Genomic DNA, 15,911 nt, shown 5'->3' on the forward strand with positions numbered 1-15,911 from the left:
CCAGGAAATTCTATTTCAGAAAACCTCTATATTAACTTGGGAAAAAAAAGTGATTTAAAGGAATTACCTGTTCTTGAAAATATTAGTCATAGAAAGGGAGGAAAAAATATTACATATAGAGAATTTAAATCTAGATGCAGCCATAAAGAATAAACGATATGAAGGAGAGAGTTTGGGAGAGGAAGAGGTCAACTGGCAGACACTTCCAGGACCTACATGAGCCTGCAAGAAATGCTGGCTATGAGAACAGGCTTTGGTTCCAGAAGAGCTGATTAGTTGAAGAAACTCTCAAATTTATTACCTGCCATTTCTCACTTCTCTCGCTGTGTCAGGATTTAAAAAAACTTGGGTCTCCTCTCACTGTCCTCTGAAGTCACTCTTGCTTTAATTCCCTGTGCACATACCATGATTCACACCTCTCTCCATCCTTTTTCATTACCTCCCCTTTGTAACCTCCTTTTCCCTGACATTCCGAATTCCTCAGTTAAACATGACAGAGTAAAAGGATTTCTCTTTCTACTGCCCAACCATGTCACTCCCCCTGCCTCAAAATCCTCTTAGTGAGTTTAATCCCTCAGCTTCCTCCACTTCTGTCAAACAGCTTTCTGTACTGCTGGAACTGTTATTTCAAAATCTGTACTTCCCAACTTTTTACAATGCAGCATTTAAATTGCTCCCTATGTGTCATCCACTTAATTCTTGTCTCGTGTCTATTTTCAACTGTAAAATCTTTGTTACTCTGTTTAAATGTCTTGAAATTCTGGGGTACTATGGACACAACTACAGCTATCTGCATATAGCAAAATTAGGACGGCAATCACATTATTTGTTCTAGATGAGAACATCACACAGTCTCGCTCTTCTTATCATCAGACCATAAGTTTAGTAGGTACCAAATATTCCAAGAGAAGGTAACTGTGTGCAGATAACTGTGTCTGGACTGCAAGGTTTGGATCTCTGACCCCAGAATTTTCAGTGCCTGTGAAATTCCACCCTCCTACCACCTTTTCAGCAAGACGGACTACAGCCAAAGCAATTAACCCATTTCATTCATGCCTCTAGAAGATTTACTCAACTTCGGACGATCAGGCCTTATTGCAAGATGCTCAGTGACCTGAACCTGAGAAGGGGCAGAGATGACCCAAAGCCACAAGCAGTGCAATCAATATTCAGCGTGATGGAATTTACATGGCACTGGCCAAAACACAGCTAATTTTTGTCCCCTTTAATAAGACTGAAAGTTGCCCAAGTTAACAGAACCACTTTCAGAAGAAAAACATTTTCTCCAAAAAAAAGAGAGTAAGTGCCTGACCCAGTGAATGTAAAGCAGTTTAGCTCCCACACTTGATTTTAAAGTAGCAACTGGTACAAAATTTTAAGTTCTTGTTATTAGCTACTGTAATGAACACACTATAAATTTTTATTGTAACAAACAGGCAAATAATGTAGCTCTAAACCTCATCTACTAGTGCTGCTCAAACCATTTTCTGTTCCAATAGAAATTTGCATTACCTAAAAAATATTTACAGTCAGCTGGATTTCCAAAAGACACAACTTTGAATGAATGACCATGGTACTTTCACATAGATACAGTGACATCTTAGGTCTGTATTCAGAGGTGGCATCCATCACATCTTTAAAGTTGCAGACTTTTCCCATCTCCTCCTTCAGCCTTGCTGCTGAGTAAATACCAAATTTTCAAATGCCTTTTCAAAAACATTTTATCCCATCTAATAAGCTATATTAAATGTTAAAATCTAATTTGAATCCTGCAGGACTCACAGTATCAACATTTTCCAGCTATTAACACTATAATATAACTGAATATTGTCAAAATGATGTTCATTAAGATTGATTAGATATGTTTCTTTACAAGTTCACTGCATGTGCAACTGTTTCAGTATTAATGATAAAATGCTAAAGATATCTACCTGTTTTATCTTCTGAAATACCTTTTCCAAAGGTCATACAGCAGCAGTTCCCCATAGACTTCCTTTGCTATTATATGACCTCTTTGATTAGTTCTATTGAACATTTCTTTAGTTCATAATCAAAGAATTAATTACTTTGGTCAGAGAATTCTGATCTAGTGATGTTGATTATTTCATCCCAATTTTAACATACTTTAACAATGTTGAAAACAACAGTTTATTCTTATTCTCTTTCCTTAAGTCTCCTGAGTAGTTTTACAAGCCCAGCCTGCTGGAAATAGTCTTGGCATGAGAAGTAGTTTCTTCAGTGGTTATTTGTAAGGGTATTTGCTAACAATTCTACAGTCTAAAGTTATGTTCCATCACAGTTCCTTTCAAATGCTCAGGGAACTGAAAAAGAAAAGAAAGGGGTTTTTTCCCTAAAATCATGCTGCTTTGCTGACTTCATATCATGGTCATCTGCATTATGTCACTTTGTTTTTAATTCTTTATAAACAATTTATAGAAGCAGTGCAATTCCCATGGTCAGATTTTTAGATACAGGTACACCAGTTTGCCCTCTGCTTAACCACTATATTATACAAACCGCACTCCTCTCACCCAATTTTTAAAGCACGGTTGTTGTCTGTTCCAACACGTAATACAAAGAAGCCAGCATGGTTTAGATGATAAAGATCCCGTATGGAGGACACGGTAAAAGCTAAGCCAGATTGCTCTGCCTGTTTTTTGCTTATAAAAATATCACACTTAATTAAGGGGCTTTTAAAAATTTTCTGAGTGCGCATAATATTGGCAAAACCAAATAAGGCACCAGTCAAAACAAATAATCCCTTTGATTTACTTCTCTGATGACTCAAAATGGTTGAGTGTAATTCATTCTTGAAAGAATTTCGCTCCCCAAATCCCACACTGTGAGCGGCTTTCAGTCCCATGAACAAAGTGAAGTGGTCTCTGGTTTTCACGGGGAGGTCCAGTGATGTGGAGAACTTTGGCAGGGCTACAAAGGCTCAGCAGAACGGCAGCAGTCTAAACAGATACGGCTGTTTGGTTTCTCTGCCGGAACTGCTGAACACAGAAGTAAACGGCATGAACTCTGCTTGGTCACTCAAAGTATCACAAAAAAGCACAGCTTATGATTAAGTCCACTTTCTACTGACAAAAATGTGCTCAAAAAATACCTTAAACAACAAGCATGCACAAATGTTAAGTACGCTGTACCTACAAAATAACTCAGCTAAGACTGCTAAAAGCTTAGAGGAAGCGGGATCAGTACAAATGACACAAACCAAGTCAGGAAATTAAAACCCAGAACCTCTGATTGTTCTGCCTGGAAAAGAAAGGCAGAAGGACCATTCTAGATCAGGCACATAGTAGGAATCTTAAAACACTTGATTTATATCCTTGATGGAAAAGCTTTACACCTTATTTCAGGGAGGAAAAAGAAATAGGGATTGAAAGACTCTTTAAAACCAGTCTGATGCTCCAGGTATAGGGCAGTGCTTCTCTCCCAAGGAGTCACCAACTTGCTGCTTCCTGAGCATCTCCCTCAGTTCTCCCAGCTTCATGGAGATGCTACCAGTGCCATGGACTTCTACGAACTAAAATGGGAGCAGACTGGGTGTAACTATACTGGTGCAACTGGGTATTGATGCATCTCCACTTGGCCTCGTTCCCCTCACTGGTCAGCTTTACAGAGGGATGGTTCAACCAGCACGGCAGGGTGAGGAAGAGCATACTAAGGCAATTTCAGTTCTAAATCGGCATGGAAGAAGAAAGAATGGGACACATTTCTCCAGCACAAACACTTCTTGCGTCTTAACAAATCTGGTGTTCCACAATGTTAAAGTTCTGTATGACATCCCAAGCCTCCCCCTCCTAAACCACAGTAAAATTATTTATTACATATAAAAGGGTACATTATCCTGTCAAGTATAGAAAGCACCATTCAAAATATTTAATTTCACTGTAAAAACCTTTTATTGTTGTTGTATGGTTTTTTCAGTAATTCATTTACAGCAAAAGTGATTCGCTCCAAGTTACTAAACCAGTTATTTATTAATCATTCTGTCTAGCCTAGTAACTACTGCACAAAATGCACTAAATAAAAGTCACAAACTCTTTTTCCCTTGAGCAATTTTCCCTGGATACACAGCAATCCATTTACAGCATGCAGAAATTAGCTAGTGTAAGGACTATTATAATTTCTTTTATCTTTAGAAGAGTTATAGTTCCTCAGTGCAGCATCACTGGGAATCTCTTTCACAAATGTTTTTGAACAAAACAGTAAATAAAAAGTACCCAATCTACTTTCAGTTGCAGTATTTTTCATCCTTGTAAGACACAGTAAAAAGCCAAAACCAGTGTAACAGGCTTCAAAAAATGTCTCTAAATGGCAAAATATTGAGAGTGTGTTCATTTACGATAGAATAATGCAGAAAACACACTGCATGTGTTACCAGTGCTAGAGGTAAGAGAGAAAAAATATGCCCCCACAAACAGAAAGTAAATCTGTTGGATTTAGTTACTGCATCTTGTCCACACAGCCTCTTGAATAAATAGCTTTATAAACCTTAATCAAAATGGAGTTTGCAGATATAACTTTGGTTATTAGATACCATTTAAATAAAGTTCTCTACTAAGAAACTCGGATTCCAATTTCAAGGAAAAGTGAGTTTTGTGAAGTTATTGTTTTACAAATACGTGCTCTGGTCCATTCCCAGCTCTGACAGCATTCACTGAATATCTTCCTGATTAGATCGCCAAGAACAAAGTAACTCCACACCCAAGTATGTCAGATATGTGTTATTTGTGAGACATCCAGAAACAAAGCATCTTACACAGCAAAAATTTCTTTCAAAGTTTTACAACTCTTCTTGGAATGAGCAGGTCTAAGTGAACAAAAATATTCCTATTTCAGTGCACAGCATGTATTTCCAGCCAAAGATTTTTCTCAGAAGCATGTAAGCCAGGCTGTGCAACACGAAACTTTAGCAACCAAACAGAAGATCCAGCACATAAAGCTTTTTTTTAAGAAAAATAAATTTAGAAAACATTTTCCTTAGTACTTAAGATCCCCCTCATAGTTGTACCAACACATGCCCATGAACGCAAAAAGAGAAATCTCTTCCTCCTAGTTCTCATCCTGAGACTGTAAGTAAAAAAATAACCTTATTCACTCTGAGATGTGCTTTGTTGGGGCAAGGAGGATGCAAGGAGAAAGGAAAGTTAAAATTCTAATAACTGGATATGAAGTCTGATTTTTCTCCTTGGGAGAATCCACTTCATATCTATGTTCATTTTTACCTGGCAGTTGTCTCTACCTGTCCACTGGCAGATAAATTAACTGTAGAGATTTTTAAGAGTACATTTGAAAATGGACAGTGGAGTGAAATAGAGCATTAAAATTAAGGTACTAACACCAGATCTTGATTCTGCATCCAGCGGGAAACTACTGCAGTCAGCAGAACAATGGGACGGGAGCTCAGCACACAGGCTGCTGCTATTCAGTATTTGCTGAGTCTTTGAAAAGCTGCTTAATTTCCAGCAAAAGAAAAAAAGCGGGGGGGGGAAAGATATAGATCATCATTAGTCATGAGTTTGGCCTACTGCATCTCTTGCCAAACTAAGTTTAAGCCAGTGATTGCTAGCATCATGAATATCTGGGCATCCACAAGGACTATGAAATCCAAGAGAATCCCCAGGAATGACTTTATCTGAGAGCAGAACTTGCAGGGTTGGCCTGGAGAGTTGAATTTCTTTTACTTGATGAGTCCTGCATGTGAACCCTCACAAGAACGGCTGCTTGGGCCATGTACCACCATGGACATAAATGTCTCTATGTGGGGAAACACAAATGCCAGACTATTCCCCGGTGATTTTTATTGGAAATGTAAGTGATGAGTGCTTGATCATTCTAGATGCTACTGTCAGGAAGAAGACAATGTCTCCTCAAATGCTTCTGCAGCCCAGATACAAACTGGGAAAAGTTCAGGCAGATGCCATTTTCCTGCATCTTATCCCGAGTTCACCTACTGGCCTGTCTACTGTGGCCCTACATTTTCAGTACAGATTTTCAGGGGATTGGAACCCTCGACTCCCAAAGCCTGATTTTTTCCTGCCATTTAAGACATAAAGTAAGCGACTAAAATCTGAGATCCATTCTCAGCTGTATTTTTTTCAAAACTAGATAAGACAAAACACTCCTCATTCGTAGCTGTAATATCAGAGTAGCCCTGGCTGTCTACTAATCTCTGTAATAAGTACATGTAAAACATCCACTGTCAGTGTATCATTCTGCAGGATGAGTATGTGCCATATAGTGTTTGCCCTTTAGCATATTCCAAGGGGAGAAAAAGATATATTGGAAGGTCTTCTAAACAGTTTTATTTATTTTTGTTGGAGGACCAGTTATTGCAGATGTGCATGGTGCTGTACTTCTGTGGCAGACAAAGTGAGGTCAAAAGAAGCTGCCTTTCTCTGGAACAGAAGGTCAATGAAAGCCCTTCTTTCCTGAGGAATTTAATTCTATAGACTTGAACCAACTTTGAGAAGTAACATCTCCTACGACAGCTTAGTCAGAATGTGGCCTATCAAACAAGAGGGGCATACCTACTGAGTTTACAGTTTTCATCTTGTATTTTCAGATGGTACAGGCCTGCAAAATTGAAGAGCAGCAGAGAAGGATCATACCTTGAATACAACTGAATCACATTTATCAGTATAGGGTACATATCTTCAGTGCAAGACAGAAGTACCAGGTCTGCAGGTTCTTCAGAGAGTACATTTTTGTCCTGTCAGAACTCCTCTGTCAAGTTCACCTTCATCTTCATTCATGAACTGATCTAATCAACGTACAAGATCAACACAATCTTGGTCGTATTACTATAGAAATACGTTGTGAGGAAGAAAGAATATATAGACTTGTCTCATTCATGTATTTTTGGTACTTGAGTCCATGTTTTCTTAGCAGTCCACCCCAAATTCTCTGAGGTTGTTGAAAACTAAGAGAGAACTGAACAGCAGGAGTTTCATCACCACTCATGGGGACAGCTTCAGGAAGGACTCAAAGCATTACAGCAGAGAAGTCACATCAATGTTGCCTCTCTCTTAACCATTAACATCGCAAAACAGGTGGCTCATCTTCTGCCCTGGACACTGACCATGCCAATTCTAGAAGGTTAGTATCTGACAGATGGCCTTTGAGTACTCCTTCTGTGGTTTTGCTTGGGAGTGAGAGGTTCAGGACAGAACAGCAGCTGGCACATGCAGTTTCTTTGGAGTTGCTTTAACGTGTTAATACCTGAAGGAGAAACTAGTCTCTGAATACTTCTCTCTCTCATTTCCTTTCAACACATAAATCAGAAATGAGATAACAATACTGGATAGGAGAAGCAACCCTCTGTAAGTCACCTTGAACTCAGAGAGCAATTACTTCAAATTTGAACTGAAATAAACGTGCCTCACATTCCTAGCACTACATAGATTACATCCAGTGGTCAAACAAAGAGGAAAAATCTCTTCAGAAACAATCAGTGGCAAATCCCAACCTCTGACTGCCTTCAGTTTTCCCCAGGACTTGCCCTTGCCCCAGCCCAAACCAGCAATGCTGGTTCACCACGTACACAGACACTCAGCAGGGGCAACAGTTAAAGCATCCCCAAAATAAATAAGGTTGACAGCAAAAAAACCAGAATGGCTATTTCCATTCAGCTCTTCATTCAAAAATGTGCTGTTGGCCCAGAAAATGGCAACCCATGAATGCATGGCTGAGCCAAAAAGCCACAGAGGACACAGGCTGGAGACCTGCACAGCACTTCCTTCCTCTTCCCAGAACTGCAGCCTGGCCACCAACTGACTCCTTCTGTCGACCACCAAAAAGGTTTCCATCATTTGGTACTCTGCAGGCCACAGTGCGAGAATCTGGCTGCAGCACACAGCTAAACAATTCTTCCTGCACTTAATTTCAAACAAATGGGAGAAGAAGGAAACATGATCCACACCACTTCAAAACGGGCCTGCAGCAAGCCAGATGGTGGGGATTACATCGGGGAGAAGGCTGCTGCTGGTTTCCGATGGTAGGATGCGAGGGGAAGTGAACTGGAAATCTGGCATCCCCACCAACGCAAACTTAGCACTGCAATGCATTACCTGTTGTGTGGGTATTGTTCCAGTGGTGAAGGCTGTACCTCCAGGTCCAAGACTGAAACCACAGGTCATATTATGATATCCCAAATTCAGATTTGCTCTGTTTTTGTATATTTGTGACAGGTAGGTTACCTACAGAGTTTTTTTATTCATCACAAATACATATTTTTGTGCCATTACAATGCATGTGAAAAAGTGACATAGAATTATTTCATTCATTTGCTCACAGTTTTAGTCAATTTTGCTACCTATCTATGCTACCATTTTCCTTTATTTTTATTCTTTTCAAAAGCATTAAAACGAAGAGTGTTAAAACCTGGGGAAAAAAAAATAAAACAACAAAAAACCTAGTTACTTTCAAATCCCTTTTCCAAAGTTTGAAAAAGATTGTGATAAACATTTTAGATTTATCACTTTAAAAACATCGATCTTGTGTACTTATACACATACCCAACCAATTCCAATTTCACCTGCAGAACAAAATCTTTAAAGATGTATGTTTGCAAAACCTGTACCAGAAAATAATTTCATTTTCTTCTAGAGGCAAAGGTTTGATTAAACCTCAGACAATGCAGAGAAGATGCAGAGAGCTCTGTAAAAAATGAACGTTCTTCACAGGGCTGTCTAGAGAACCTGAGATGAACCTACTAATTCAGTAGGTCAGCTTCAGAGTAATTACAGCATTATGGTAATTGTTTCAGAGAAATAATTTCTGCGGATTATCATCTGATAGAGTTTACAACTGCAGCTGGTTCAACAAGGAAGAAGGGGACAAAGATGTTTCTTACTCTACACCACAGGTGATGGAGCCTTTGAGTTACATGATGGGAAAGACACCATGTTACCTTCTGTCACTACACTCATACCCTGGGTCTGTGTTGCCTCCATACAGCAACATGCTGTATTTATTCAACATGCTGCGGATAATCCCTTGATCTCTGGTTCTGCTTGGTTCAACATCCCAGTTTTAAATTGGTATTAGCAATTATGATCCACATTACAATTAAATATGTGGTTTCAGATAAGGGAAAATTAAAAAAGAAGAAGATCAGTTCTCTGCCTCAAAGGTTCAACAAGAGATTTTAAAGTGCTCAAAGAAGCAAAATGAAGTTATTGAAAATATGCTAGTATCTTTTTGCACCAGCCTGAGAGAAGAAACTCTTATCTATTCCTAAAAGATACACATTTAAATAAAAATGCAATTATAGACAAAGAAGATTCTTTCAAACCACTAAAACTGTATTTACAGCAATTTAAGCAGTTTCAATGTCACTGGATTTAAACAGCTAAAATTACTGCAAGCTAGCTGCTCTTTCTTCAACTTCTTAGTGGCTTTTGAGATCATCTTAATTAAATTCATTATGTGATTCTCAGTTAAACAGGGAAAGGTTTGGCTGGAATTTTGTGTTGTTTTTCCTTTAAACATACACACCTTTTCCCAATTAGGGAGAGGTTTTCCATTAGAAAACAAAACTGAAATTTCTTTGTGCTTTCAACACAAACTTCAGTTTAAAAAACCTGAATTTAGCAGTAAGTGATTTGACAAAACATGCAAATTGTGTATTTTCCCATCTAGATATTGTTGGCTGGATCATAAATAGCTTTGTGATATTGCAGAAACCTATGCTGGAAGGTCACTATAGGAGCTTTAAATGTGCTATGTAGATAATTAGAAAAACAAAGCCAACTCTTTAGTGCAGAGGCCTTTGAAACAAACTGCAGCAATCACAGCATGCTGAACAATCAGATGCTTCTCAGCAGCCTGAGCTTTTTTCACTCACAGAAGATTGTCTAGATGCCTCCACTTGCCTCTCTACAAACATATTCTTCAATGCTGCAGCTTGTGGCCCTGTCTAAAACATTGCTGTTCACAAGGAAGGACAGCTTTTCTAAGGAAAAGCTGGATGTCATCTCATTACTTTTGTGCCACAATTTGTACTACACCTGCTAAGTCCTAAGTATCTTACAACTGTTCTCAGCAAACATGGCAAGGACCCTGTATGAGCCACCCCATCAGGGCACACTGTACATTCAATTTCTGCTTCCTAAGAAAAGCAGATCACATTTCATCCTGATGAGTTTTGATTATTCCTATGAATTTGACAAGATTTTTCTGAATCATTGTTCTCTCCTCCAGACTATTTAGTGCTTTGTGACCTTGGCAACATTTGCAATCACATTCTTCATTCCCTCACTCTGGTCCAGTCACCACCAGATTCAGAAGGTCACACTGAAGTGCAACTGTGAGCATCCCCTGAGTTGCTCTTAATTCACAGAAAAACCTGCTATAGATAAATGAAAATGGAAGTAATTTGAGTGCTAGCCATTGCTGACTGTGCAACAAATAATCTCAAGCATTCTGAAAGGCTTGCTGGGTATTTTGCAGAGGCAGGGAGGGCTGTTACGTTGATCTCTAGCAGGAAACTGCGTGTGTAACAAGGTCCACAGATAAAATAGTACAAAGCTTATATATTTTCATATAATCTAGAATATTATCCTTACCATTTTTTTAATTTAACCAATCTACCGAAGTCATCTTATTTATGTCTCTTTATGCTTAGCTGTATCTCTTTCCTGAAATTCAGAACTTAAACTTGCCCAGGCAATTTTTAATTAAACTACCAAATTAATCAATGAGAAAGTAAATGCACCATACTTAATGGGTAAGGGTGCAATCCAATTATTTTGTCAAACTTGTTTGAAGGTTGGAAACTCTAATGAATGGGAAAAAAATTGTCTGACTTGGGCTTGCTATAAATAGGCTTATTAACTATAGCCTATTTATATGCACAGTATAACAGCTGCACTCTTCCAGAAAGACTTGCAGAACAACTTGCAGAACGTGTTAAGAGACAGTCAAATAAAGTATCATCTGAACATTAATTCCAGCAAAGTGAATAGATCTCTGAAGCACTTTAGCATATAAACTGAGGTCAGTTGACTTCAGGCAGAAGTGGAGAACATAAATCCAAGACATCTCTGACTTCAGGTTTACAATGCCAAGAAACAAACTCATAGAAGCAGAACAGACCACGAGCTGTTGTATCCACTTGTAAGATAAGACAGAGAGGAACATACTTGTCAACAGCTCCAGATTTTGTTTTTCCTTTCCTTCACAAAGAATAATGTGATCTCAGGTTCTCTTCCTGACTATTTGAGAACGGAAAGAAGAGGAGGGAGAACATAATGTTTTAGAGCTCAGTAATCACTCTCCTGCCAAGAAGCTGGATGACAGACATTTCCCCCTTGGAACAGTAGAATATGCCCTACTCTGCTGAGTAGCACGCCACAGAAGAAGGTGTCCTAAAACTATCATATATATGTAGCTTACAGCAACAAATTCCATTAGAGTGGAGGAATATTTCATGAAATACCTTCTCCCATAAGCAGCACATTAAACTTGGCATATGGAGGGGATGAGGAAAATTTTTGTCCAGCTGACATCACTGAAAGCAGAAAGTAAGCACGATGATCATTAGATCAGACCCAGAATTTTAAGGAAAACAGAAGTACTGAGACACCATTAATATTCTTCCCTGCTGAGCTGAAACATTTAAAACACAAGGAAATGTGGTTTTATTTGCTTATATGCACTCTAGAAAAAACCCACAGATTTGGTGCAATTTCTAAAGCAGTATGGTTTACAAATGATGTCATCTTACATCATGATATTACTCCATTCTCCACCCTATCTATGATAATTTGTGTATGATTAGATGAAATAGGACACAGGGATTTTTTTCTGAGTAATTTATATTGGGACTCTGTACTCTGTTCTTGAGACTAATATTTCACAATAATGTTTGTAAATTCAAATACTGTGACAGAAATCAGATGTCAAGGGACTATGTAACTACCAGAAGAATACACATTTTCGTTTATTTGTTTTCATATTTGTAAAACAGCCTATGAAATAAACAACAAAGTGGGATAAACAAATTAAGACTGTGAGGAATATACTTTTCAGCATAGATAAAGAAGTAAAACCTACAGAACCTGTGATACAAAATACATTTTCTGTTAAAGATGCTGTAAGATGCTTTTTTTTTTTCTTTGCAACTTCAATAATGAAGAAAGGGGATCTCAGTCCTAAACACATAAACCAGTTGCTTTTCTGACAGGTGCTACTGAAAAAAGTCAACCATGTAAATCAGGAACTTGTCCAAAATTTGCATTTACCTGTTACAATGAATTAGAATTATATTGGTCCACAATGAAACTGTAGATAAATTATATATTAAATCATGATATATTGTTGGTATAAGTATAATGAGAAACTCTATAAACAAAACTAATTCTTTGATTTAATTAAGATTAGTGCCTGCCAGCCTCACAAGATCTTTAACATTTTATTAACAATTGTTTTGGACAAATTTTACTGGTATAACATGCTTTACAGGGTATTTTGCTTTGCCAAACCATAATACATACTTTTGCATTGTTGTGTCTCCATTTACGATCAAGCTACAATGGCAAAGCGCAAGGCCTTTCAGGTCTCGGAAGCCTAGGGCTCTCCTAGGCCAATGAGACTGTATAAAAACTATGTAACAGTAGTATAAAAAGATAGAAGAAACTGATATCAACAGTTTGAAGTGTGTACTAAAGAAGCAAACCAAGGTCTTCGGACTCATTCTCTTAAAGACCATGCCAACTGTGGCCAGCTTATCATTGTCAGCATCTCTCCCCACTCCCAGTTCTCACGAAGCAGCAACATGACGTATGAAACCCTAATAAGTCTACCCACAGTTCTGTGGCTGGTTCAGCATTTCCCAAGAATGCTGCTTCCCTGCCCACTAACACCATGAACTCTGCCAAGTGCTCTGCTACACCCTTGAGTAACCATTGCTCTCAGCTGCTGCAAACACACGTTTCTTAGCAAAACATCTCTACTGTCAGTATCTCAGTGTGACTGAGCAGACCAAGTTCTTTCCCTCTTTCACCTGAGCCCAGCCTGAACACTTTAGATTTCACTGCTTTTAGCATTTCCCCTTCATCTCATTAACAGTGTTAGCTCTGTCCACCGTCTAAAATTCCACTGTCAGGTCTTCCTCTGCATTGGTTCTGTGTGTGAGAATCTCTGAATTTGTGTCAAACAGCCTTCTCCATCCCACCCGCACACAGAATCACAGAATCACAGAATGTTAGGGATTGGAAGGGACCTCAAAAGATCATCCAGTCCAATCCCCTTGCTGGCGCAGGAACACCTGGATGAGGTTACACAGGAATGTGTCCAGGCATGTTTTGAATGTCTCCAGAGTAGGAGACTCCACAACCCCCTGGGCAGCCTGTTCCAGTGCTCTGTCACCCTCACTGAGAAGAAGTTTCTTCTCAAGTTTAAGTGGAACCTCTTGTGTTCCAGTTTGTGCCCATTGCCCCTTGTCCTATCATTGGTTGGCACCGAGAAGAGACTGGCTCCATCCTCGTGACACTCACCCTTTACATATTTGTAAACATTAATGAGGTCACCCCTCAGTCTCTTCTTCTCCAAGCTAAAGAGACCCAGCTCCCTCAGCCTTTCCTCATAAGGGAGATGCTCCACTCCCTTAATCATCTTTGTTGCCCTGCACTGGACTCTCTCCAGCAGTTCCCTGTCCTTCTTGAACTGAGGGGCCCAGAACTGGACACAATATTCCAGATGTGGTCTCATCAGGGCAGAGTAGAGGGGAAGGAGAATCTCTCTTGACCTACTAACCACCCCGCTTCTAATACACCCCAGGATGCCATTGGCCTTCCTGGCCACAAGGGCACAGTGCTGGCTCATGGTCATCCTCCTGCCCACCAGGACCTCCAGGTCCCTTTCCCCTACACTGCTCTCCAACAGGTTGTTCCCCAACTTATACTGGAACCTGGGGTTGTTCCTGCCCAGATGCAAGACTCTACACTTCCCCTAATTATATTTCATTAATTTTTTCCCCAGCCAACTCTCCAGCCTGTCCAGGTCTCTCTGGATGGCAGCACAGCCTTCTGGCGTGTCAGCCACTCCTCCCAGCTTGGTGTCATCAGCAAACTTGCTGACAGTGCACTCTATTCCCTCATCCAAGTTGTTGATGAATATATTGAACAGTACCGTGAGAGTACACACTCTTGGACATGCAGATTTCTATTCTTGCATGGAAAAGAAGTATTTTTTTAGCACTGTACTCATTTTCTAGCCTGCAGACTCAGTAGGACAAGAACAAACTTGGTAGTCGTACTTCTGCTGTACAAGGTCAAGCAACCAGTCTGCACCTGACAAATACACACATACTATTACAGCTATTTGACTACTTCTGTAATGAATAGTTCTTTTTGAACTAACCCATGACACTTAGCACTAGTGTTTCTGTCACCTACTTATTCATAATGAAAACTACAATATAGCTTCTTTCCTCCTTCCTCCTCAATATTGTGGTTTCTTACTTCATGCCTCAGGCAAGCACCATATCTGCCAAACCCAGGACTACCTTTTAGATACTCTTATGTGTTCAAATGCAAGAAGGATCCAGTGTAATTTGAGATGATAACTTTTTCAATGTGGAGGAAAAAAGCTTTCACAACCATTCTGTAAATTCTATGCGTATTTGTAAATTATTACTGAAATAAGATCCCACAGTAATTCTTTAAACTGCTGTGTGGGAGTAGAAACAAAGGAATGGGTCAAATAAAAAATATTGCAGTGTATCTGCTTATACTCACATCATCAAAAGGACTACAAAACTGTGTGCTCAGATAAATCTGCTGACCATTAGAACAAATACCCTAAATGTTCATGCTTAGCTCCTAATTTCCAACTTAGCTGGTTGCAGTTTAAGAAGCAGAGAAGTTCACATCCAACCAAACTCTCCAAAGAGCAGTGCCTGGAGGAAAGGCCTAGCCAGTAGCTTTGGCTGACACCAGACTGGATTCAAGAGGAGAAAGGGGCTGGGGTAGGCAGCCAACTGACATGTATGCAGGGATATCTATACCCAAGCTCAGAGAAAAGCAGAAAGCACGCTGTCTGAGCTTACATAACGAGAATCCAAATGGAACATGTATAGCAGGGTGACAGCAGCACTCAATGCCTCCAAACTCAGAGCCACCTAGATGTCCTCATCCCTTGTCACTGTCACCCTGGTGCTGCAGTGACCTAGGATATCACCAGTTGTGTGCCAGCACGCTGAGTCAGCACACTCTAAGAAGGTTCTGCTCCCTCTGGAGACCAGGGGTTGATGGTAAGTAAAAGCCAGTACATTTTTCAATAGTTTTTCAATAGCTCATTTGCAGCAACTGCGACTGTGCCTTAGCTGGCAAGAGGAGGTCCCTTTCAAAGAGCTGCACATCCCTTGGTTCTGCTCTGGCATCACCAAGCTGAAAGACAGAGCAACTTCAGGTGTCCCCAAGATCAGCAGAGGCTGTTGCCACCCTGGCTCTCTCGTCCACTCTCAGCTGCCCCATATACAGATATGGTCTAAGTAATTTTTAAAACATCTGAACATTACAAAGGTCACATTACGCTGGTGAACCTGACCTGATGCCTTCTAGTAAAATTATATCAGGAAAATAATTTTTTAAAAGCTGAAAGTTGTTTTGAATCTTTTTTCCACATTCACAAATTTATTTGTTCCACCAGTATTTCAGACACACACTCTAAGTAGTACAATGTTTTTTAACTGTCACCCCATAACAACGTCTGCCATATACGTACAAATCACTTAGAAGATGCCTTTGTTGCATATCCAGACACTGAGGTTTCCATAAAACATGCCTACTTTAGGACATATTGGTCATTCGAAGTCAGAAGGCAAACTATTGCCAAGTTCTCCCCAATCGAATTAAATGCTTTCTGACAGATCTTGGGTTTTAAATGGGCAATTCAAG

At 39.6% G+C, this 15,911-nt stretch overlaps 1 protein-coding gene across 1 annotated transcript in view; it reads right to left on the minus strand.

Moving 5' to 3' along the window:
* Positions 1–15,911, minus strand: part of CPQ (carboxypeptidase Q) — a gene marked incomplete at its 3' end in the record, with an annotated part of 136,473 nt that overhangs the window by 76,494 nt on the left and 44,068 nt on the right. The gene's annotated exons all lie outside the window — the stretch shown is intronic.

This window comes from Nesoenas mayeri, assembly GCF_963082525.1.
Source record: "Nesoenas mayeri genome assembly, chromosome: 2".
Classification (NCBI taxonomy): domain Eukaryota; kingdom Metazoa; phylum Chordata; class Aves; order Columbiformes; family Columbidae; genus Nesoenas; species Nesoenas mayeri.